The sequence below is a fragment of the Eurosta solidaginis genome, chromosome 1, assembly GCF_040869045.1.
Source record: "Eurosta solidaginis isolate ZX-2024a chromosome 1, ASM4086904v1, whole genome shotgun sequence".
Classification (NCBI taxonomy): domain Eukaryota; kingdom Metazoa; phylum Arthropoda; class Insecta; order Diptera; family Tephritidae; genus Eurosta; species Eurosta solidaginis.
The window spans coordinates 53853224-53877942 of record NC_090319.1 but is presented as its reverse complement, the minus strand read 5'-3'; the positions used below and the strand labels follow the sequence as shown (position 1 = coordinate 53877942).

The 24719-nt window shown below is 36.2% G+C and overlaps 1 protein-coding gene across 12 annotated transcripts in view; it reads left to right on the top strand.

Annotated features, from left to right (window-relative positions):
- The first annotated feature begins 455 nt into the window (after window positions 1-455).
- LOC137253408 (probable multidrug resistance-associated protein lethal(2)03659) overlaps window positions 456-24719 on the top strand; it is a 133553-nt gene continuing 109289 nt past the window's right edge. For 5 of the 12 annotated variants that reach the window (XM_067790380.1, XM_067790354.1, XM_067790339.1 and 2 more), the window contains exon 1: window positions 6483-6780. The gene's annotated coding sequence lies outside the window, so the exon portion shown is untranslated. Of the gene's footprint in view, window positions 551-612; window positions 851-6482; window positions 6798-24719 lie in introns of those variants that run through there. The other 7 variants (XM_067790369.1, XM_067790346.1, XM_067790360.1 and 4 more) reach the window with 6 other exon arrangements.

Here is a 24719-nt window from a genome sequence, read left to right as displayed (position 1 = left end):
AGTGAACAAACAGAGCCTAAATAATTTTTCCGTGTTATTTGCACTGTGTTTGTTTTGAAAAATGTTAATGAAAGAATAAAATTTGAAACATAAATAAAAACATGGCAAATTATTTTATTTTGTGGACAATAGTGGTCTCACTTTCTCTTGCTGGAAATTATTTTTGTAATTTGACTTTCCGATAAAGTTTCGTCAGTTTTCTTAACTTGGAATCCAAGGAAAAATAAAGTAGTGTCATATAGGTATAAATATTATTTTTTTAAATAGAAAAATCAAGAAAAGTAGATAAGAACACCGGCGCACGCCGCCGCTGCCGATAAAGTGATCGGCGTAAACCTCTAGTGCATACATGCATCGGCTTACTATGACTTGCACTGGTGTTTGCTTCTGCTGATGGAACTACCGGCAATGGGACTGCTTCGTTGCCAATTTGACGAATATTTCTCTTTCAGTATTCTCTGTGTTCTTCTGCCGGCAATATGTGTGCGCGTTTAAAGGTCGAAGAATTTTTGAAATAAGAATATTACATACTATATATATATACATATATGTATGTATTATAAGAAGAATTATATATATTTTTTTACTATTTATTTTTTGTTGTTGTTGCTTTTACAATGTTCTAGTGTTTGTATTGATGCACTTTGTGCAAGAAAAAAAAAACCAAATATACTTGAGTTAAAGTGTAATGGTTTATTTAAAAAGAAAAATAGTAAGAAACCGTTGCGCGGAGTGAGGAAACGGAAATATTGGGCATCAGGAGTTAGCATTTTTTTTGATAACTGACCGTTATTGATGTACGAAAAACACACAAATTTATGTACATACATACATATGCAAATAAATAAATGTGAGATTTTACATAGAATTACATACGTAAACATGAATTACCCAGCCAGCAAAGTACAGAGCTATGACTCCACATAATGAACCGCTACAAATAAAGCTGGAGACATTGGTGCTTTATCGGTAACCGTATAGGTAACCTTTTAACAGCTGATTCGACCAACCTTATGAGAATCAATGCAATCGATTATTGGTGCCGCTAAGGTCGTAACCGTATCGTAGCCAACCAATTGGGTTTTGGTTTACCGTCGTAACGATAAACAGCTGATTACGTTAGGGATACGGATACAGCGATACGACATACGGCACCAATGACTCCGGCTTAAGGAGTAAAAGAGAAAGTTTTAATTACAATTTTAGAGCACCTGTAGTGGAATTCAGTAACTTTTTAACGACATTTGCCGTCGCTTTATTTGCGAATCGATAACTATAACGATTTCGTTATTCAGTAACAATTTTGTATCGATATTTGTTTATCGACGATCAGCTGCGTTAAAAATTACGAAATTAATATTCCTGGCAATTTTAGTTAAAAAAAGAACATCGGAACTTTAATTAATTAAATATTTTCAAACACGAAAAGCTGCTTTATCTATAAATCAAATGGCATTTGAGTACTTGGTGTACATTTTATCACAAGATGAAGATTTACTAAGTCCATCGCCAGTGGGCAGACACCTTCTTAGAGAAGTAGATAACCCATTCCACTTCAATGCAACGGAGTTTCGAAGGCTGTACCGACTAACCCCAAACATGGCTCATGATATTATTTCTAAACTTAATGGTCCATTAAGGGTTACAAGAATAACTGCGATATCAACAGAGAAAAAAAGAAATGAATACCGCATTTATGTACTTAACTTTTGTTAAAATAGGCAAAAACTTGCACAATAATGACTTTTAAAAGCAGTTAGTATACGAAATTCATTTATTTTTGGCATTCCTTTTGTGCTTTTCGCATTTTTTAGGTTTCGTTAAGCTGTGCTGCCACCTTTCTACTATTAAAACGAAATTTAAATGTCATTTATTTCGAGTCGTTAAAACTAAGTTAGTGAATAGTACAATCAAAGAGGATAAATACAATAAGAGGCGTCACTCGTTATTTTTTTGGCATTTACTCGATGTATACTGAGAGGTAGTCGCTACTTTTTTTTTGGGCGAGATGTTTATAAATGTCTTCTATACATTTTCGTGGGGTATTTGTGTTTATTTTTCGACTGTATTTAATTAATTAATTTAATTCTCTTTCCAAAAATCACAGTTGCACAAGGGCCTACACGGCATGGATAAATGCGAGACAATTAAAAATGTCCCTCTCAGAAAACATTCGGCATCAATTTTTTCAATTTCCAGCGAGATACTCGCCACAAAATAACGAGTGACGGCTCTTATTGTATTTATCCTCTTTGGTACAATCGCTATGGCAAGCGACAAGATCGTTAATTAAAAAGTCGATAAATCGCATCGGTATAAGTTAGTGAATTCCACTACTGCTCCGCGTAATTTTATCATTATTTTTTGAAGTGCGGATTGTTTCTTATGCATTCATATAAATTTACGAAACGGCAAACAATTTTTTTTAGCAAAGTTCTGAAAAATTACTTTGTTTTTGTTTAAGAACACAAGAAAAGAAAAAACGAAATGGCGGACCTGTTAAACTTTGATTACGATTTTTTTAAATTAAGTAACAAAATTCATAATAATTAGATAACAGAATTTGATATAATAGAAATATTGCTTTTTTAAATAAAAATCAATACATTTTTTTCTCTAATATCTATATGACACTACTTTATTTTCGTGTATATTTTCTTGTATTTTTTCTTAAATTTTTTGTCGCACTCCCTCCTACTACGGCTTAAGTACTGGTGCAAGTGTGTAAGCTATATTCAAATGTTAAAAACAAACGACCCAGTTTGTATTTCGTTGGGTTTTTTTTTTACATTCGGCCGTTTTTTCCTTTATTTTTTTCTTTTTGTCAAATGAAAATTTTGTTTTTAGTTTGAAAATTGTGCGCATAAAGACGCAACTAAACTCAACTTCCTTGTGAAAAAAGTGAACCATCAGAGATCGAAATGATTTTCCCCGCGTTATTTGCATTGTTTTTATTGTTAAAAATGTTAATGAAAAAAATAAAATTTAAAACATAAACAAAAACAAAAACATGTCAAACTCACTAATTTTGGGGGAATAGTGGTCTCGCTTTCTCATGGTAGAAATTGTTTGCGTATTTTGAAGTTCCGATAAAGCTTCGCCAGTTTTTCTAACTTGGAGTCCAAGACAAAATTAAGTATTGTCATATAGGTATTAGAAATAAGAAAACCAAATTTTATTATTTATAATTTTTAAATTCTTTGGAAAATTATCATCAAGGCCCGGTTTATAGTACAAGTTAAACTCAGCTTGTCAGTTAAACTATGCTTAGAATTATTCTGCAGTTTTTCAGTCCACTTTAACTGGGCTTGAGTACCATTAAAGCTCATGTTGATAACTAGCATACTTCTAGAATCTCAGGAGTTGTTTCGAAACAGTGGCTAAACTCGAGAAACATAGCGCTTTCAGCAAAAAAAAAAATTTTTTATAAAGCAAAAAATGCTCTTACTTAAGTTGAAAAAAAGATAGTTCCCACCTTGTACTCAAGTGTGGTTCTCTTATTGAACTCAAATGTAAGATTCCAATACTAAAGTACTTTCACGAAAATAAAATAAAATTTATATAATTTATTTTTAGTTTATAACGCTTCATTACCGCTACCAGGTGTTTATTTATCACAATAAACCACTGCTGGTTTTGGTAGTACCACCTTGGACACGATTTGTATTCAACTCCACCTCAGCTCGATATCCAATGTGGGGTATCAACTGGAGAAGCTGGATGCTCATTTGAGAGCTACGTATGTGTTTCTTAAAATCTCTCAATGGGTTTAATAATTTGCGAATGATGTTGGAGATCAACTCAAGAACTATACATTTTACAAAATTTCTCAATGGATAATAATGGTGGGTGTCAAATTTAAAACTATCAGGTTTAAGAATAATAAGCGAATGATGAACTAGAAATATATATTTCTCTAAAGGTGGATAATATATCTTCTATGTTTGTTGGGTAAACAAAGTCCAGCTGTTGCCGTATCTACAAATTATGTAGATAATGAAAAAACCAATGTTGCTGTACAAAAAAGGTGACTTTAAACTCTGACTGCTATGTCGCCCAGATATCAAAGGTCCGTGCCCAAGTAGAGCACGAGCCGCAATTTTAATGCATATTTCTCCTGCAACCAATAGCCGCTGATTTTTTATGGCTACTTCCTTAAGTTCCACTACCCATAGTAAAGGGCCCATTACTGATACTTAGCATAGACTTGACTTGCCTTGGCGTAAACTTGGCAACTTAGCCACTTAGCGCATACAATCTGGCATCATAATCAGCTGTTTTCCAGCTGACATTTTATTGTGAAATATTTTCTACAAAAAGTAGTGGTTTTTAAACCAAGACAATTTTGAGTACTACAATTAATTAATGAGTGTAAAAATTGTTTCAAACAGTTAATGTCAATTTGTATGACAAAATGAAATGGAAACAAACCGATGGCATCTCAAAATGTAAACGTCACTTAGAACTTACATAGAAAATCAAAATTCAACAGACATCTAAGTCAAGTGTTGCTAAGTTTTGAGTAATCAGTAACATGCAATTTTCATTTAATAGAACTGTAAGTGACAGTTCTCAAGTCAAGTCAAGTCTATGCTAAGTATGAGTAATGGGCCCTTAAGAAACATATTGTGCTAGAGCTAGGCATTCACACAGGTAGTGCGCGTCTGTTTCTTTGCTGCCCTCTTCGCCTCTTCCAATGCTGTTCGGGATCACCATTCTCTCAGCATGCAGGCCAAGCAGCCAGTTACCCGTGAATGTGGCAGTGATCAAAAATATTTCTTTCCTTGGCCTATTTAGTAGCTCCTCTGTTCTCTTACTGTCGTAATTCGGCCATGTTTGCTGGGTTATCTTGCAGGTGTCCGAGGAGTACCAGTTGGAGACTGCTAGCTCCTTTAATCTGCAATGTATGTTTCTTTTGATTGATGTAACTGGAAGATGCATCTCGACCGCCTCCGCAGCCACCAACAGTACGCTAGGACTTCTACGGTGCAAGCTTCAAGGGATGTGCCGTTTTTAGCTATGTAGCTCATCTGCTTTTTCATTACCATATATTTTCGTACGCTCTGGGACCAAGTATAGGTACATATATGTATGTTTCTTCCTATCCTGATTATTTTCAGGGATTTCTTACACTCTAACACACTTTAAGATGTTGTGCTATGCGAGATTATTGCCCTAATTGCTGCTTGACTGTCAATATAAAAGTTGACGCACCTGCAGTTTAAGCTGCTTTTCCTTTCAGTGTTTCTGCGGCTTTGTTTATGACTACTACCTCCGACTGAAAAACACTACAGTGATCTGGCAGCTGATATGATCTGTTTATTTTCGGATCAGCATAGTATACCGCAAACCTACTCCTTCTAGTATTTTGGAACCATCGGTGTACACGTGTATCGCATCGTCTGCCATTTGAGTGCTCTTGCGCCAAACTTTCACCTCTATTGTGGCCCTAATAGACCCATCGAAGCGCAGGTAGAGAACTAGGTAGCCTGTTCATTCAATATTTGATGACGCTATATTACCATGGCCGAGTGGATAAGCTGCGCCGAGGCACAGAGCCTTGTTGCAGTTGTTATTGCTATGTCCTTTGCCACCAGGCATACAGGAATGTACAGAGTACAGTGCAGCCGTGGGCATTGTTTTCAGAGCTCCCGTAATGCCAAGCATTGATGGCCTGCATACCTCCTCTAATTTGTTGAGGTAGATTCTTTTTGTGTGGCTGTCCACCAAACAAGAACTCCATAGTAAAGGATAAGCTTTACAATCGCTAGACGTAACCCAGAATACTCAGCTGAGTATACAAATCTTTAAACACTTCCTTATAGGTCGTCGTCAAATGATTGCGGAGTACTTCTTTAAGCTGTAGTCATTGGTGCCGTTTGTCGCATCGCTGTAGTCGTATCACTAACGCAATCAGCTGTTTATCGTTACGATGGTAAACCAAAAACCAATTGGTTGGCTACGATACGGTTACGACCTTAGCGGCACCAATAATCGATTGCATTGATTCTCATAAGGTTGGTCGAATCAGCTGTTATAAGGTTACCGATACGGTTACCGATAAAGCACCAATGTCTGCAGCTTTATATCGCGAGCTAAGAGTATTGTGTTTTTGGAATTTTTAGTGAATTAATTGAGGGATAGTATTGGGACTCCGAAATCACTCACAATATGTATTAAAAATATACTTCTTCGCATCGGCTAATTTGTTTTTTTCGGCGCCTCTCCAGGAACGTGAGCACACACTGCTCGGAAAATTCTAACGGTTCTCTAACTTCACTGGTTGGCTGGGTAATTGTTGGGGTTGCCTACATGTGAGAACCAATTCACACATACATACGTATTATACAACATGCATGTACATACGAGTACTTGTTGAGGGGTGTCGATTGCCAAAAGCAATTTCAATTATGCTGTCAGTTGGTGCTCCTGCTGCTGCTGCTCTTTCAGCGGCTTTTATTCGCAGTGTGGCTTCCGTAAGTGACGTGTTGTGTGCGTGGTGCAAAATGTTATGAGAAAGAACGTTCGCGTGAAAAAAATTAAAACCTCTTTTTTCTGCGCTAAATGTTTTAAAGCTCAATGAAATGCAATAGTTATTGTATAACAAAAAGAAAATAAATTATTAAATGAAATAGACGTGCTTGATCATAAAGAATGTGAATAAGAAAATTAAACAAACTATTAAAAAATTTACCAAATCTACGTCATCGAAGAGTGCTACTAAATACTTGTACATATGTATGTACATATACACACATCATATAGTGCCAGCATATAATTGTAAATTTGAAGAATAAGTATGACCCTTTTGTGGGAGTATACGTATGTACATACATACATATGTATGTATGTCTCGCGGGCTCAAAGTGGTATATGGGAGTAGATATCTAGCTAAAAACTAAAACTCAGCGTTGGAGTGGACCTACTAAAAAAGAAAAATAAATTATATAATAATAATAATTTTAGAGCGATATACATACATTAGGGTGGGTCGCTTTGTATGGACGAAAGTTAACCGATATCGCGCCATCGATTTTTCGATAGAATTTGGGCTCAGGAAAAAAAGTTCCACTACGCATACCCAAAAAAATAATTTTCGAGCCTGCGAAATTTCATTTATTTTACTTTTTTTTCGACTTTGATTTTTAAGGTTTTTTAGATGACCTACTAAAAAATTTTCATAAGTAAACCCTGTCCGACCCAAAAATGTACGCCAAAAACGTTGGCGATAACATTTTTTCAAAACAAAAAAATATTTTGTTTTTTTTTTTCAAAAAACTGTTATCGCCAACGGTTTTAGCGGACATTTTTGGGTCAGACAGGGTATACATGAAAATTTTACAATCAAATCAAAATTTTTTTTAGTAGGTCATGAAAAAAACCTTAAAAATCAAATTGAAAAAAGTAAAAAAAATTCAATTTCGCAGACTCCAAAATTATTTTTTTGGGGTTCCACTACTTTTTTCCTGAGCGCAAATCCTATCGAAAAATCGATCGTGCCATCGGTTAATAAATCGACCCAGTCTAATATACATAGTTTGCCAAATTTTTGGATGGAGTACTTTAAGTGTTCTACAAATTGGCGGGCTCTACACGGCTTGTGACCGATGTTGTCATTTTAGCTTTTTTTCTCCGTTTAGCTTGAAAAGTTGCGATTTAGCTTCAAGTTTTTTTCAGCTTTTTTTTAGAAATTTGGTAGCTCTTTTTAGCTTTTTTTCAAAATTTTAGAAAATCTAGATAAACAGTTTTATGTAGATTCAATTTTAAGAACACTGAATGAAGTTGGGCTAGATTTAAAGAAATTGAGGGGCTAACGAACAGATACCTAACAGATAAGATAAGACAGCATCAACCGACTCCGAGCGAAATTGAATTTTTGATTTCAGAAATATTTAACTGGGTTTCTAAGTCCACATGTAGAGAAAAGAGCTATACAATGATACATATACCCTGCAAAAACGCTCGCGTCAATCCACGTCATTTGACTAGTCATTTTACAGTCATAGGTTATATTCATAGTCACATTTGCGTGGGCGTGGGTAAGTTTTGTGACCAAATTTTTTGTAGGGTATTTATGCTGCGTAAAACGACGGGACTCGGCCCATTGCATATCGCATTCACACGAATGAGATAAATTCTTGTTTTTCTGTACTTATGTCAACAGGCATAATATTTATTTGAAAGATACCGTTGTGTGTAAGGCTTATAGTTCATATAAAGTAGAACGTACGTAAGGAATTATATTATTTATAAGCCATAAGGTAGAAAATAACAACTTTATTATAAGGCTTATGGGCCAACAAAAATAAAGCCTTATTAAGAGAAACTACTTGCTGTATTAGGGCCTTTTATATAAGGCTTATATATTGGTCACCCAAAATCAGGCTTACATAAGCTGTTATAATAACGAGGTTGAATAAGGATTGGTATACCATAGTATAATAATAAGGCACCATCTGACTTCAAATTCCTTTATTCATATTCATAACCGGGGATCACTCAACGGCAGTGATTTGGCCCGCCCAGAAAGTGTCATGAAAATATTCTCTCCAAAAATTCATTTGACAGATATCGTTTGTAGTCTGTGTAAAACCCATACCAAAAACTTGAAAAAGAGGTTCTCAGATAGTGTGGAATGTAGAGCTTATATCCTTCATGGGTTATTTAAAAGGAAAAAAATAGATTTCCTTATTTAAAACAGTTTTATCGGCGTTCTTATTTTGCAAATAAAAAACCATTTACCTCAAATATATTACGAAAACTTATAGACTATAGTTTTATTTATCACGTATCCCTTTTAAATTAAAACACACATATCATCTGCTAACAATTTTTTTTTATTTTTTATGAAATTGTAGTAAAAATTAATTAAAATTTTTTATTCTGTTACGTCTTTTATGAAAAAAAAAATTATAAAAGGCAAAGAAAGTTGCCTTAAACTTTTAGCTTTTTTTCTTAGCCCTACAAATTTTTATTTAGCTTTATATTTTTGTCAATCTAGCCCTTTTCCTTGAAAAGTTCTGGCAACACTGCTTGTGACGCTTCCGAGTTGCATTGGTTGGCTGGAGTGAATTTTAGGTTTGGAAAGAGAAAAAAAAAATTATCGGCTCTTTCGCTTGGAAATATATTTTAATAAAAGCACGTCTTGATTTTAGTTTAAAAATGGCTGTTTTTTTTTTTTTGCATGTATGTATATACATATGCACTTAAACTTTATATGAACTACAAAGTGCATAGCTTTATCTACACTTATGAAATTATTGCGCAGAAAATGAGTGCTGTTAAATTTCAGTATGCATTATACTCAGTTGGAACTGAAATGTGTCTCCCAATTTTATCTCTACACTATTCCCGACTTCTATGACCGAAAAGTGTGTGTGTCCAGGATTGATCGCAACCGATTCAGCACTATGACCAATGGAGATGCGTGTATCCGATATTAAACACAACCGGTTTTGTAACGAGTTATTTAATCACTGCTGGGAGTCTTCAATAATTGCCGCCAGGTGCGTCTCAAAAATATTATCTAAGTGATGACAAGCGTTTTTTTTTACCCACAAATGTAGATTGTATATACATGTATTTGGATACTAATAATACTAAAATATTTTGAGTTAGACGAGGCGAATTCAGTACCGGTTGTTGTTATTCCATCAGCTGATTGCTTCTTCTTGATAATTTTCCACACAAAGCCTTGGACAACAAAACTTCAGCTACTAGAAATCTATGAAAATTTTCTTTTGACTTGACATTCATCTGCATGGTGAATTGATTGAATTCGCTTTACCACCACTTGGTATAGATTCGCCCAAGGCGAATTCAGTACTAGGTGTTGTTATCCCAACAGCTGATTGCTTCTTCTTGATTATTTTCCATACAACGCCTTGTACTACAACATGTCAGTTAATCGAAATCAATGAAACTTTTCTTTTGAGTTGACATTCTTCTGCATGGCGAATTTGTTGAATTCGCTTTGACACCACCTGGTATGGATTCGCCTTGGAGTTAGATTATCAAGATACCTGTTAACCCTTTTTTAAGAGCACCAATGTTTTTACAATACAGCTGTTGTGAACGACGTAATATAGTAGTAGACCGTGCCGAAAAAATAGATGCAATTTTTTTTGATTCGATTTGCATTCGATAGTCTATATTCGTTGCAAATTCGGAAAAAAGTAAAATAAAATAAAAATTTCCAAAACAACAAGCCCCACGGTTACCAGTAGCTTTCTTATTATCAATTCTAACTGGATTCAGGGCGTAAAATCGTTCAAACTATTATTTTCCTGACGGTAAGACCCTACTTGAAAGAAAAAAACAGCACCTCACAGCCGGTAGTCTACATTTGTAGACTTCATATAAATTATATGGGAAATTTCATCACATTGTCGACTTTAACTTGTCGAAACAATATTTCTGTTGTTACTACTAGATAGCTCAAGGCTTTCACTGGGAAAGGCACCTTGTCGACGGTGTGATGGCTTAGCCGAACTCTTGCTCCCAACTATCGCTCTGAGAGACTTGGCGCTTTAACTAAGAGGAGAAGTACAATTTAGGCTTAGTAGTCCAAGTGGCAAGGTTAAATTGCGCTCACTGCTGTAACGGGCTTTACTCACTTTGTTTGTTAAAACTTTGTTAATTTATTGATATTTGAAATATATAAAAAGAGATCAAATAGGCGTTAGAAAATATGTTAATAAAAATTTGTAAAACGAAAATTATTCTAGAAGATTTTCTCAACTTAAAAAGTTCAGTTAAATAAAATATTTGTGAATAAAATAAAATATTTATTAAAACAACTAATAAAATTGGTGACTATTCCAATAAATTGGCGACCCCGATAAAAAGAATATTCTTAAGCAGTTCCAACGGAGGAACGACCTAATTTCCTGCAACAATGGCATACTTCAGCAGGATACTATTTCAATGAATATTATCATCTTTAATCCGTCCACTATCATCAACAACTAATCGTTTTCTGCATTTACGCCAACGGATACAAATTCAAAAAACCTATTTGTACAGCAGCTATGGATAATTTTGTATACAAAAAATAGTTGCCGATTTCAAATACATATACCCCCTGCTTCACATAATACATACAATCTTATTGTGACGAGCATATGTTTTATGGTCAATATACATAGTAATGTACTACGCTAATTACATAACATTTTAAAGAAAGAAAGTCTGGTGATTGGACGAGCAATTCATAGCTGATCCACGGTTGTGAACTCCGCATCTTCAGTCAATGGATGTTTCAAGTTTTAATCAGCTGCAAATATAATAATTTATTTACATACGCAAGCATCTTTCGTCGTGAATCCATCATCATATTTTCCTGATCTTATGTAAAATTTACAAATTGTAAGTGATTAATAGGTATATATACAATACTAGCACGACTAATTTAAGTAGAAGCTATTGGCTATTTAGATACTATTTGTGATTGTTCTCTTTTTATACTCAGCTGAGCAGAGCTCACAGAGTATATTAACTTTGCTCGCATAACGGTAATCCGTAACGGCATAAACTAATCGAGATAGATATAGACTTCTATATATCAAAATGATCTGGGTGAAAAAAGAAATTCATTTAGCCATGTCCGTCCGTCCGTCTGTAAACACGACAACTTGAGTAAATTTTGAGGTATCTTGATGAAATTTGGTATGTAGGTTCCTGGGCGCTCATCTCATATCGCTATTTAAAATGAACGAAATCGGACTACAACCACGCCCAATTTTCGATATCGAAAATTTCGAAAAACCGAAAAAGTGCGATAATTCATTACCAAAGACGGATAAAGCGATGAAACTTGGTAGGTGCGTTGACCTTATGACGCAAAATAGAACATTAGTAAATATTTGGACAATGGGCGTGGCACCGCCCACTTTTAAAAGAAAGTAATTTAAAAGTTGTGCAAGCTGTAATTTGTCAGTCGTTGAAGATATGATGATGAAATTTGGCACGCACGTTACTCCTATTACTATATGTCTTCTAAATAAAAATTAGCAAAATCGGAGGACGAACACGCCCACGGATATCAAATGAAAACTGTTGATGAGTGCTATAGTACAGGATAATTTTCATACCTATTGGTGACTAGGGTCTCGAGATATAGGCCAAAACGTGGATCAGGGTAACACTAGGATGTGTTTTTACATTATGGGTATCAAATTCAAGCTGTTGATGTGTGCTTTAGTACAGAGTAAGTTTTATCCCGCTGGGTGACTAGGGTCTCGAGATGTAGGCCAAAACGTGGACCCGGATACACCTAGAATGTGTATTTACATTATGGTTATCAAATTGAAGCTGTTGATGTATGCTTTAGTACAGAGTAAGTTTTACACCGCTGAGTGACTAAGGTCTCGAGATATAGGCCAAAACATGGACCCTGATACTCCTAGAATGTGTATTTACATTATGGTTATCAAATTGAAGCTGTTGATGTATGCTTTAGTACAGAGTAAGTTTTACACCGCTGAGTGACTAAGGTCTCGAGATATAGGCCAAAACATGGACCCTGATACTCCTAGAATGTGTGTGTATTATGGATATCAAATGAAAGCCGTTGCTGAGAGCTCTAAAGTTCATTGTGATATTCGATTTAGTCGCATCAACCTGGCAAAACTGATAAATATGTATGCGAAGCCGAAATAAAGACAAGAATTAATAATACCCACATACCTATTTACATACGTCCTATTTGATTTGCCTGAAATTTCGTATATAAATTTGCCTATATTAGTATTTACGATGCTTTTTTCCGGGAAGTATACCAGAGACGGACTGGGACTGTGATTAGGACTAGGACTGTGACTGAGACTCGGAGTGGGACTGGGACTGAGACTCGGAATGGGACTGGAACAAAATACATACGACCATCTGGGACTGGCAATAAGAGATGAAGACGAAGGAGAAAAACTTGAGAGAAAAGAGAGAGGGAGACTGAGAAAGAGATAGAATGAGACGACGATGGAGATGAAGCGAAAAAGACGGAGGGAGGGGTGAATAAAAAGATTAGGAAAAAGTGTAGAGGGGTAGGGCAGAGTTGGACGGAAAAAGCTTATTAAAATGTATGCAGATAGGCCAAATTTAGGGCAGAACAAAGAGATAGAATGAGACGAAGATGGAGATGAAGCAAAAAAGACGGAGGGATGAGTGAATAAAAAGATTAGGAAAAATTGTAGAGGGGTAGGGCAGAGTTAGACGGAAAAAGCTTATTAAAATGTAAAGTTGGCAGACACACGAAATCCCAGTTAGAAAAGATTCCCATACCCCTGGTCGTTTCGAACATATACATATAGACTTGGTTGGACCTTTACCACCATCCAATGAGTACCGATACATTTTGTCAGTAATTGATCGTTTTTCAAAGTGGCCAGAAGCTTATCCTTTAAAGGACATTGAGGCTAGAACTGTTGCTCAGTGTTTGGTAAGGGAATATGTCTCTAGATTTGGTGTGCCAACTTGTATCACAACAGATCAAGGTTCTCAGTTTGAGTCCAAGTTGTTTCGCGAACTCTTTAATTTTCTAAGTACTATAAGAACTAGGACATCACCCTACCATCCCCAAGCAAATGGAATGGTAGAGCGATTTCATAGGCCACTAAAGACTTCAATAAGATGTTCTGACAATTCTGTTAAATGGACAGAACAATTATCATTACCATTTGCTAGGGCCTAGGACCACGTTCAAAGAGTAAATTCGTGCTAATCCAGCTGAAATGCTCTATGGTGAGAATATTAAAGTTCCAGGAGCAATTTTTCCAACCAATCATGGCACCACAAATAATTATCCATTAAATTTTGTTAACAAAATTCGTGATTATTTGAAAATTTTCGTTCCCAGGAAAAAGAACCTATTAAAATTACGTCGTATGTTCCTACTGATTTGAAGTCCTTCTCACACGTTTTTATTAGAATAGACAGGACAAAAAAGGATTGGAACCACCATATGAAGGTCCATTTCCTGTGATTAGACGCTTTCGAAAAACATTCTTGGTGCGGAAAAACAATAGTAATATAAATATTTCAATCGATAGGCTAAAGCCAGCTTATATTTTTTCGGAAAACAAAAAGAAGATGGTAGATTTCAATTTATAAAATTTTCACTTAAATTTTTTTTTGGGGAGGGGGTAATGTAACGGGCTTTACTCACTTTGTTTGTTAAAACTTTGTTAATTTATTGATATTGGAAATATATAAAAAGAGATCAAATAGGCGTTAGAAAATATGTTAATAAAAATTTGTAAAACGAAAATTATTCTACAAGATTTTCTCAACTTAAAAAGTTCAGTTAAATAAAATATTTGTTATTAAAATAAAATATTTATTAAGACAACTAATAAAATTGGTGACTATTCCAATAACTGCGGCCGCAGGATATGTTCTGTCTACGCCTTTCCTGCTGAATGGATCATATGCGACTCCTGTCCCCTATTGATTTCTTCCAAGCGGATTGCGACTTCTACCATCGATTCGTAGAGTGCTATACCCTCCTCTTTTCGTTACCTTCTATCCCTTAAAGCTCGGGAACCCAGCATCGATATATGGTCCGACCAGAGCGAAGTTTCTCCCATGCTTGTTTACAATAAAGTATTCTTCTTGATAAAGTACCTTGTGAGATTATTGCCTTATCCGCCGCCTAGCTAACTTGAGCACGCTTTACCCAGAATTTCTGCTGCTTTCTTTACGGCTACAATTTCCGCCTGCAAAACACTTCAGTGATCTGGCAGCTCTTTTCATATAAGTTTGAATAAACGATTACACAGCTGAAAATTTAACTTATTAAACATTCATCACATCGTTCTCAGAGAGGTGAATCTTCTTCATCCTCCCATAATCCACTCCCACTACCACTCCATCCTCCTCTTATAGAGGGTCTCTATATCAAATATTGGATCCCGGCGTCGAACAAATAGTGATATCTGGCAGGTATTGAGATCCCCTATAAGCAGGCGTGGCATTCTCTACTTTCTAAAAATTTAATACTTGTTTCTGCAAAAGGTTTTTCCATGCTCTCTCCTCCTCCGACGATAACGACCCAATCCCTCTCTCAATTCATCTGCCTGATATAAGGATCTCTATACCAACTACTTGATATCCATTTGGAGATTCTAGATATTGAATTTCTTCTGCGAACAGATCATGGTAAATAGGAATGTTTATAAGAAGAGGCGAGGCATTTCCAACTTTTTTAAAATGTCATAATTGTCCGCTTCCTACATGATCCATAGAATGTTTCCGAAATATTTTGTTTTATGTAAGTCCTACATTTTTTCTTTTAAATTTTATTTTATGATAAGGATTCGTCGAGCTTTTTATGGCGTGAGCGGCATTCCTGTGTGCATAGATATACATTAGAGTGGGTCGACCCCTTTATGAAAAAAATATAAAAGTCCCCGCCCTCCTTCCTTTTAAATCTTAATGTTGCTAATTTCGGTTTAAACAATTTTTATAATTCTAAAAACAGTTTTTTAAATAATCCTGAGACCATTGAATGGACATTTTTGTAATCATTTAGTTTAGTTTCGTTGTACGGCGTCATTGTTTAAACTTATACAATGTTCACATGCGCTTGCGCTGCCATTTGGCGAATGTCAGCTACTGCCGGTAATGCAGTGTTAGTTCTAATCCAATATTCACAATAGTGCCATAGTACAAATAGATTTCTTTGTGTGCTCACAATCGTTTATTTTTAACAAATTATTTTAATAAAATATAGTTAAACAAAAGCACTACGACCAATAATGCCCAAAGCTTGCTAAAAGCACGAATCTCCATCTTTACAACCAACACTTTATTTGCATTCCAAATAAGAACGAAAAAGGGACCTGTACATAAAAATAGCAATTAGAAATAATATATAAGATGTATATTAACCTGGGTCGATTTGTATGGACGAAAGTTAACCGATATCGCGCCATCGTTTTTTCGATAGGATTTGGGCTCAGGAAAAAAAAGTTCCACTACGCATACCAAAAAAAAAAAAAAAAATTTCGAGCCTGCGAAAAAAAAAATGGCGAAAGGGTAAATTTTTCGACCAAAACACTCCCCAAAACCCAAAAAATATTTTTTTTTCAAAACCTGTTGTCGCCAACGTTTTTACAACAGTTTTTTGACAAAAAAAAATATTTTTTGGGTTTTGGGGAGTGTTTTGGTCGAAAAATTTACCCTTTCGCCATTTTTTTTTCGAAAGCTCGAAAATTATTTTTTTGGGTATGCGTAGTGGAACTTTTTTTCCTGAGCCTAAATCCTATCGAAAAATCGATGGCGCAATATCGGTTAATAAATCGACCCAGTCTAATGTATATATATTATTAGTGGCGGACCCTTAAAATCGTTTTCCAACCCAGTGTAATGTACGTGCACTTATACATAAGTACTAGAGATATACGCCGCCGATAAACGTCGCCGCCGCCGCCGATTAGCGTGCTTTTTTGCACGCCACCGCCGGTTGTCAAACTTATCGGCGCGACGGCGGCGGCGGCGGCGTTCGGCGCGTTACTATATTTATACTCATTTAAGACTGTCTAGGCCATTTATTGTTCATCTCGAAAATTGGTCCGATATGGTCGAAAGGGGTATCAAGGGATGCGTATCACTGCCAGTTATAAAAATCCTATTGCGAAATTTAATACTTTCTAACCGTTCAAAAGTTATTTGAGAAAACAGGCGCTTTCAATCTCGGATTTCGCATTACCGAATTCACCAAGTTATTAAAACAAAACACTTAAAGAAAAGTTATATATAATAAATTTAAAAGCTGACTTCGCATAATTTTTTCAATAAATTAATAAACAACAATGAATTTAAATAAAATGTCCCAAAATGTAGAACACATTTTCAAAATGTCCTCAAGTCAATTTTATATCCCGAGTGGCCGAAAGAATAAGGGAAATCAGTGATACAAAATCCTTTAGTATGCTCCAGTGGTTTAAATTCTCCTTTGAAATGATTCTTGGCTCATACTTAAGTTGTATATATTGTAACGAATTTACTTGCAATTCCCCTTATTTGCAATCTTCTGATGAGTTCGAATCACTAAACTGTTGAATAAATAACTCCTATTTTTAATAATGCAAAATGGCCTTTATTAAAGTACTTCACAATAACACTCAAACTTTGCAACGAATAGCTTGCTTAATAACCAAACTGATTGATAGCTCAAATGAAACTCTACTATTCAAAATAATACTGCTCTTGCTCGCTAGATAGCGCCTTAATCGAAATCTCAAATCAAACTGAATTCCAGCGCCTCTACAATTGCAGCCTTTTATACTCTTGGATTTCAACGTTCGCATCTTCTAGGCGGTTCCAGAATCTACTAGTCCAGCAGCTCTCAAACTTCTCAGCTGTAACTACAATTGCACAATTTTATAGTTTTTCTCATTGCATACTTTCAGGAGTATCTCAGATATATGCATGTGTTTGTGCATTGACTCTACGCTGCTCGTATACGTACATGGTACATATGTGTAGACGCAATTATTTTTTCGTTTATGTAGATACATAATGATTGATCTATAGATGTGAATTCACGTCACTGCTTAGCATCGGCTTATAGACGATAGCATCGTTTAGTGCTGCTAACATTTGTTACACTGCCCTCCACCTAAGCCTGCCGTCCCGATCAGACCAATCTCTCGATCTATACGCTGCCAGCCTTTCCAAATTAACCACTCTTCTAATCCGTGGTTTCCCAGTGGTTTGTATGCGATAGATGGTATCACTGATCTTCTTCACAACTTTGTACGGGCCTTCCCAACTGCACCGAATCTTGGATGGAACACCTTTCCGCCGGTGGGGTTGTATAACAGTACCAAATCTCCCTCCAAGAAACCTTCCGAATTTTTGTTCTCATTGTACCTGCGTTTCATCTTACTCCTCATTATTCTCGATCGTTCCCTGGCACTTTGTTGTTTGGCCAATGAACTTCTTCGCAGAGCTTGCACTTGACGGATTGACTTTGCAACATCATTATCGTCTGGACGTTTCACAACAGTAGTGCGCGCTGGCTTGAAACCACCCTTGCATTCTATCTGAAAAATTCTTTCAGTCATTTTAGTGCGTCCATTAGGTTTTGTCGATGCCGGTCTTTTTCTCGCAGGTACTTTTAATTTCGGTTTATTTGGCACATTCGATCCATCAACCTTTTCTTTTGACTTTCCTGGCCTTTGTCGAGTCTTCTCCACCATTACTCGATTACTACTGAACCCTTTCTCCAACTTGAAGTTAAGTGGTATATCCTGGTTCTCATAACGCATCACCCTTCTCTGCATATCGCTCTTGATGTCATGGTCAACCAAGAAGTCCACTCCCAATATGACTTCCTCAACGATCTTCGCCACAACGAATTTGTGTAGAACCGTGACCTTTCCAATCAAGACTTCACATATCACTTCTCCCTGGGCTTGGTTATACTCGCCAGTGACCATACGCAACCTTGCTCAACCTGACTTAACTCTCCTGTAGACCAAATCAGATCGAATCAAGGAATGAGATGCGCCCGTATCTACAGTCAGTACATGTTCATTGCCATCCACATTCCCTCTGACGGTAAGACTGCTCGGTTTTCTACCAATTTGCAACACAGATATCACAGGGCATTCAATAGCTGGATCTAGCTCTCGATCTCTACCTCTTATTCGCTCTTGCTCATCTCCTCCAGCTTTGCATTTACGGCCACCCACATTGTTGGAACTACTAGGATCAAGATCGCAATGACGGGCAATGTGACCGGACTTCCCGCATTTGAAACATTTGATAACTTGTTCACTCCGCTTTTGCGATCCTTTCAGCGCCTCCAATATTGCGTCTACCCACACTGGCCTTTCTACCTCCACACGGCGTGCTTTGTAAACTGGCTTACACAGAAGCAATGCTGTTTCTTGAGTCAGTGCATGGGATACCGTTTCTGCAAATGTTGGCTTTGGGTTTGCGTATGTGGCTCGCTTCGTTTCGACGTCCCATATGCCATTTATAAAACTCTGGATTTTTACCCTCTCGTTGTACTCCACGGATGCGTCCGCATTTGCCAAATGTGCCAACCTTTCAACATCCGAGGCAAACTCCTGCAAAGTCTCATTCGCTCTTTGGTGACGGTTTTGCAACTCAATTTGGAATATATGTTTTCTATGCTCGCTTCCATAACGTCTCTCCACAGCGGCCATCAATGCTTCATAGCTGTTCCGTTCGTACTCTGGAATAGTCTGTAAGATTTCGGCAGCTGGTCCTTTCAATGCTACGAAGAGTGCAGCAACTTTATCTTCACCATTCCAGTTGTTCACTGTTGCGGTCTTCTCAAACTGTAGCTTAAAGACCTGGAAAGGAACGATTTAAAGAAATCGTGCCGACGACGGGTATTATAGTTAGCCCAGAACATCTTCTTCAGTGAAACTACGTTATAAAAGTGTTACCATTTTAAGTATTTCTCCCTCTCTCTGCAAGAAAATTTTCTGAACGATCCGCGAGAAGCAAAAACCGCGGATCTTTCCGAAATGGCCGAAACGTCGATTTCCTTAAATACATATGTATAAACAAAACTTTTCCAAATATTATTCTTTTCAATTTTCGCTTTACAAGCCATCCGCAAGTTAATGATGTTGTTCCAGATCGTCAAACATACCATTGACGTCAGTAGTATGTTTCCATATTCATTAGTTGTGGACAATGTGATACTCTGAAGTCCAGCCATTCAATTCAGAGGTTTACGCCGATCACTTTGTCGGCGCGCCGAACACGCCGCCGCTGCCGTTTAAGTGACCGGCGTAAACCTCTAATAAGTACCTCTGTATTAAACTAATTAAATTTAGTTGTACCAGAATTTTTTCGGCCAATGCTTTGCACGTGTTATGTCTTTGCTACCAACAATAATATATTTAGTTGCGCTATGATATTGCTGATCTTTTGTGTTTATCTTTTTATGGAAATTTGCGATTAAGCAATTTTGCCCAGTTTGGCTACAAAGACGTTGTGGAAGACTTGGGCTTTTTGCAAAATAATTCCTCATCTTTTGTTGTAATTTTTTTGTTTTTTATGCTGAATTTTATTTATAGGTCTGTTTATCGAACTCAAAATAAGTGCAGAAGAGGTCGGATCAGAGCAGAGTAGAGCAGCTGTCAAAAGCAAATAGAGCAAGCAGGTGCAACCCAGAACATGGTTCAACTATATGCTTGGCTCATCTCTACAGCAACAACATACACTTTGTTCAGATTGTCAAAATCTGTTGCAATTCTTGTGTGTTGTGGGAAAATAATGCGCTAAATTAGATGCATCTCCCTGCATAATATCGTGCGTTATATCCCTAGAGAGAGCGGTCTGCGATTGATCTCTTTTGGCCATATTGGGGTATAATTGATCCCCTATAGTACCTTTTGGGTATATTTGGCATCAGTCAGTTTGCAATTTATGTAGCCAATTGAAAAAAAAGCAAACAGCAACGAAATGAAGAAAATAAAAAGATTAAATGTGATTGAATAGCATTATTTAAGAAAAATGCGGAGCTCTATACCGAACCTAAAATTCAAGGACCATATGTTCCATTATCGTAATATTTGTTTTGTGGAGCTGTATGTAGAAGTCCACGAAAGTGGGGAAAGCTTCTGACCGCCATTCATCTGGGAATGGCCAGAGCGATGCCTTTGCATGCGGTTCAAGCAGCTCATTACTGCCGGTCGCTTGCGGCCAAGTATCCTCTGGGTAGCCGCTAATTATCCATTTAGAGGTGAGCTAATGTGAGAAGGCGACAACCTGGCTAGGCCACTCTGACATAATCTGTTTAAGGGCTGTCTGGCGTCTGTCTTGGAGCAAGCGGCTCGCTATATAAACGTGCAAGTAATATTTTCACCCCCGCTGAGCGGGTTGTGCGCTGGGCTTGGACCCGCCACGTAAAACCATACTCCAATGAAATATACCAACAAGCCTCGCATAAATACACTCCCTATTTCGGCCATAACCGTTTAGACGGGTAAGTGCCAATTAAGTAAGTAAGTAAGTTTTATTATTCTACAACACCATTACGAAAAAACTTAAGAATATTGCATCAGAGTTTAAAAAATTATAAAATCCGTAAGAAATTCCGTACGGGTAGAAAGAGGACTTATCCGACAGTACCCATAGCCGAACAAAAGATACTTGTGTGACTCTGGCTGTAGAGGCATGAAGAGAATATGTGCGACACAAACCGTATGGATACAAAAAGGGCCTATCGGACACTTCCCATAGGGATACAAATAGTAGAACAATTCAGAGAAGATCTGTCCGACAGTACCCGTAGAGGTAAAAAGAGGGCGTGTGGAAAAGAGTACCCAAAGGGGTACAAAGAGGAAGTGTCGAACATTACTAAAAGGATTTGTCCGACAGTACCAGTAGGGATATAAAGAGGACCAGTACGACACTACCCGTTCAGGCATAAACAGGTACAATTGGTCTCTCTCCATAGGACATGCTCAAACAAAAGAGACCATTCCAACCCATATAAAGTGATCATAACTGGCTATAGTCGCACATTTCTTTGCGACTCGGATTCGGTCTAGACTAGTCGCATTTTTTGCAGGGTTACTAAAAGAATAACTTAAATTGATGTGAAACTATTTCTTTTATAAAAAATTGACCACCACGGCAGTAAATAATTGTCAATGTGTTGGTTAGATTTTGCGTTTGCAATTTTCTTTTGACAATCCAGTGAAATAAAAAAATAAAATCAGCTGATGAGATAAGCCAACCATATAATTGAGCCATGACCCAGAGCAAACATCTAATGAAACACTTTTCGTGGCTGATTGCAAAATTCAGTATTCAGAAATTACACTCTCCCTTTGACAACTCACAATTCTTACTTCGCTTCAAGGCGAATTCAGTATGTACCAGGTGTTGTTATCCCAACAGCTGATTACTTCTTTTTGATTATTTTCCATACAACGTCTTGTACTACAATCGAGATCAATGAAAATTTTCTTTTGACTTGACATTCTTCGGCACTGCGAATTTGTTGAAATCGCTTTGCCACCACCTGGTATGGATTCGCCGTGCTTTGCTCTAACAAAAAAGCTGGTGCAGAAATTTGTAGTTTAATTTTGACCCAAGGCGAATCTATACCAGGTGGTGGCAAAGCGAATTCAACAAATTCGCCGTGCTTAAGAATGTCAAGTCGAGAGACAATTTTCATTGATTAACTGACATTATTCTCAAGGCGAATTCAGTACCAGGTGTTGTTATTCCAACAGTTTATTGCTTCTTCTTGATAATTTTCTACGCCTTGTACTCCAATATGTAAGTTGGTCGAAATCAATGAAAATTTTGTTTTGACTTGACATTCTTCTGCACGGCAAATTGGTTGAATTCGCTTTGCCACCACCTGATACTGAATTCGCCTTGATTTTGACCAGCCTCATGAAACAAAAAGTATAGCAACTCAGAGCAAAAAAGTTTCTCTTAAACACAATTATATGAAATATTTCAAGCTGGCGTAAGCTAGAGCAGCCCAATAAAGAAAAAAATAATTTTTTTTTTGCAATATTTTGTTTTTATACATAATTTTTTTTCTTTTAATTAATATTTGCATTTTTAGTTCTATAATTGTATTATTATTGTTTTTTAGATTTCTCTTTCCATTTTTGTTTGTTTTGTTCATATAACAAACAGTAATATTGCAAAGAATTTGTGTTAATCGAAAATGGCAATTGAAACCACATCGAATAGTAACTGAATCAATTGTTATCACGCCATCGACAGCGTGAAATATTGAAGCGTAACGGTAAATGCTTGCCGCTGCAAACGGTTCCATTAGTATTACCAAAATAAGAAGAATCAGTAAACATAAAATTGGTTCCATACTTTTTGGTTTACCTAAAGCTGAAATAAACATTTGTATAAATAAATGTACACCTATCTACACATCTATGGATGTGTGTATGTGTCAACATATTAGGGATACCAAATTTTTCGATTTTTACGATCCCATGTGTGATGTATTGCTAATCATTACTTTTCAGCAGTTAAACTTAAAAAATTGAAGTAATTTTCTATGTAGAAACTCTCCACCTTACCAATGAAGTAAGGAAGTCTAAGTTCGAGTGAAACCGAACATTACATATCCAGCTGTACACTTGAAATGTTGTTGTTTGTTTTGTGTGCTTAATAGTGTTACAAGGCTTCGCAATAATACATATATGTACATATAGTTCTATTCTGAACTAATTTTTCTTCGAGTTAGGGCTCCCGAAACATAGAAAATTGCTTATTCATACACGCCCATTTTCAAAAATTTTAGTGTTTTCCAATCTAATCTTATATTTCAATTTAAAAAGAAAAATTCTATTGATATAAAGCTCTTTTTTGCTAAGTTATATCTTATTATTTTCGTCTACGACCCGTTTAAAAATCGTTCATATAAAAGTGGGCGTGGTCTCTAACCGATCTCGTCCATTTTGTCTAGAAATATTTCCTGCTATAAGGAAAATATGTGTACCTAATTTTGTTACGATATGTAAATTTTTCTTCGAGTTATGGCTCCCGAAACATAGAAAATTGCTTAGTCATAAAAGGGGCGGTGCGACGCCCACTTTTTTTAAATTTGAAGTTTTTCCTATTTATTGTTATAAATCCACTTGGGAAATAAAATAACATTGATATAAAGCTCATTTTGCAAAGGTATATCTTATTTTATTCGTCCACGACCCTTTTAAAAATCTTTTATATAAAGTGGGCGTGGTCCTTAACCGATTTCGTTAATTTTTCTTCAAAGCATTCCTTATAGCAAAGGCAACCTCTCTGCCGAATTTTGTTACGATAGGTTTAACGATTTTTGATTTATCATTAATAATGTTTTTAAAATTGATTTTATTACAAGTGGGCGGTGTCACGCCCATTTAAAATCTTATTTTTCAAATTTTTATCAAAAGTATCAATATCAGTCCACACGTCAAATTTCAACATTCTAGGTGTATTATTTACTAAATAAGCAGGTTTTTTATGTTTTCAAAAATGTTATATATATAAAAAGTGGGCGTGGTTATCACCCAATTTCGCTCATTTTCAATACCAATCTATTCTGGGTCCAGATAAGCCCGTGTACAAAATTTGGTGAAGATATCTCAATATTTACTCAAGTTATCGTGTTAACGGACAGACGGACGGACATGGCTCAATCAAATTTTTTTTCGATACTGATGATTTTGATATATGGAAGTCTATATCTCTCTCCATTCTTTTATACGTGTAGGTACAACCAACCGTTATCCAATCAAAGTTAATATACTCTGTGTGCAAAGCACGCTGAGTATAAAAAGTGCTGCGCCCATAGTGTGATGATACGGTAAAGTGTGGGTAACTTGCAACCGAATCGTAGCATATAATTGCAGATGTGTATGGATGTATATACATTAGGGTGGGTCGATTTGTATGGACAAAAGTTAACCGATATCGCGCCATCAATTTTTCGATAGGACTTGGGCTCAGTAAAAAAAGTTCCACTATGCATACCCAAAAAAATAATTTTCGAGCCTGCGGAATTTAATTTTTTTCACTTTTTTTCGACTTTAATTTTTAAGGTTTTTTTAATAACCTACTAAAAATATTTTCATATGTATATAAAATTTTCATATGTCAAATATTTTTTTTTTTTTTTCAAAAAACTGTTATCGACAACGTTTTTAGCGGACATACATGAAAATTTTACAATCAAATGAAAATTTTTTAGTAGGTCATGAAAAAAA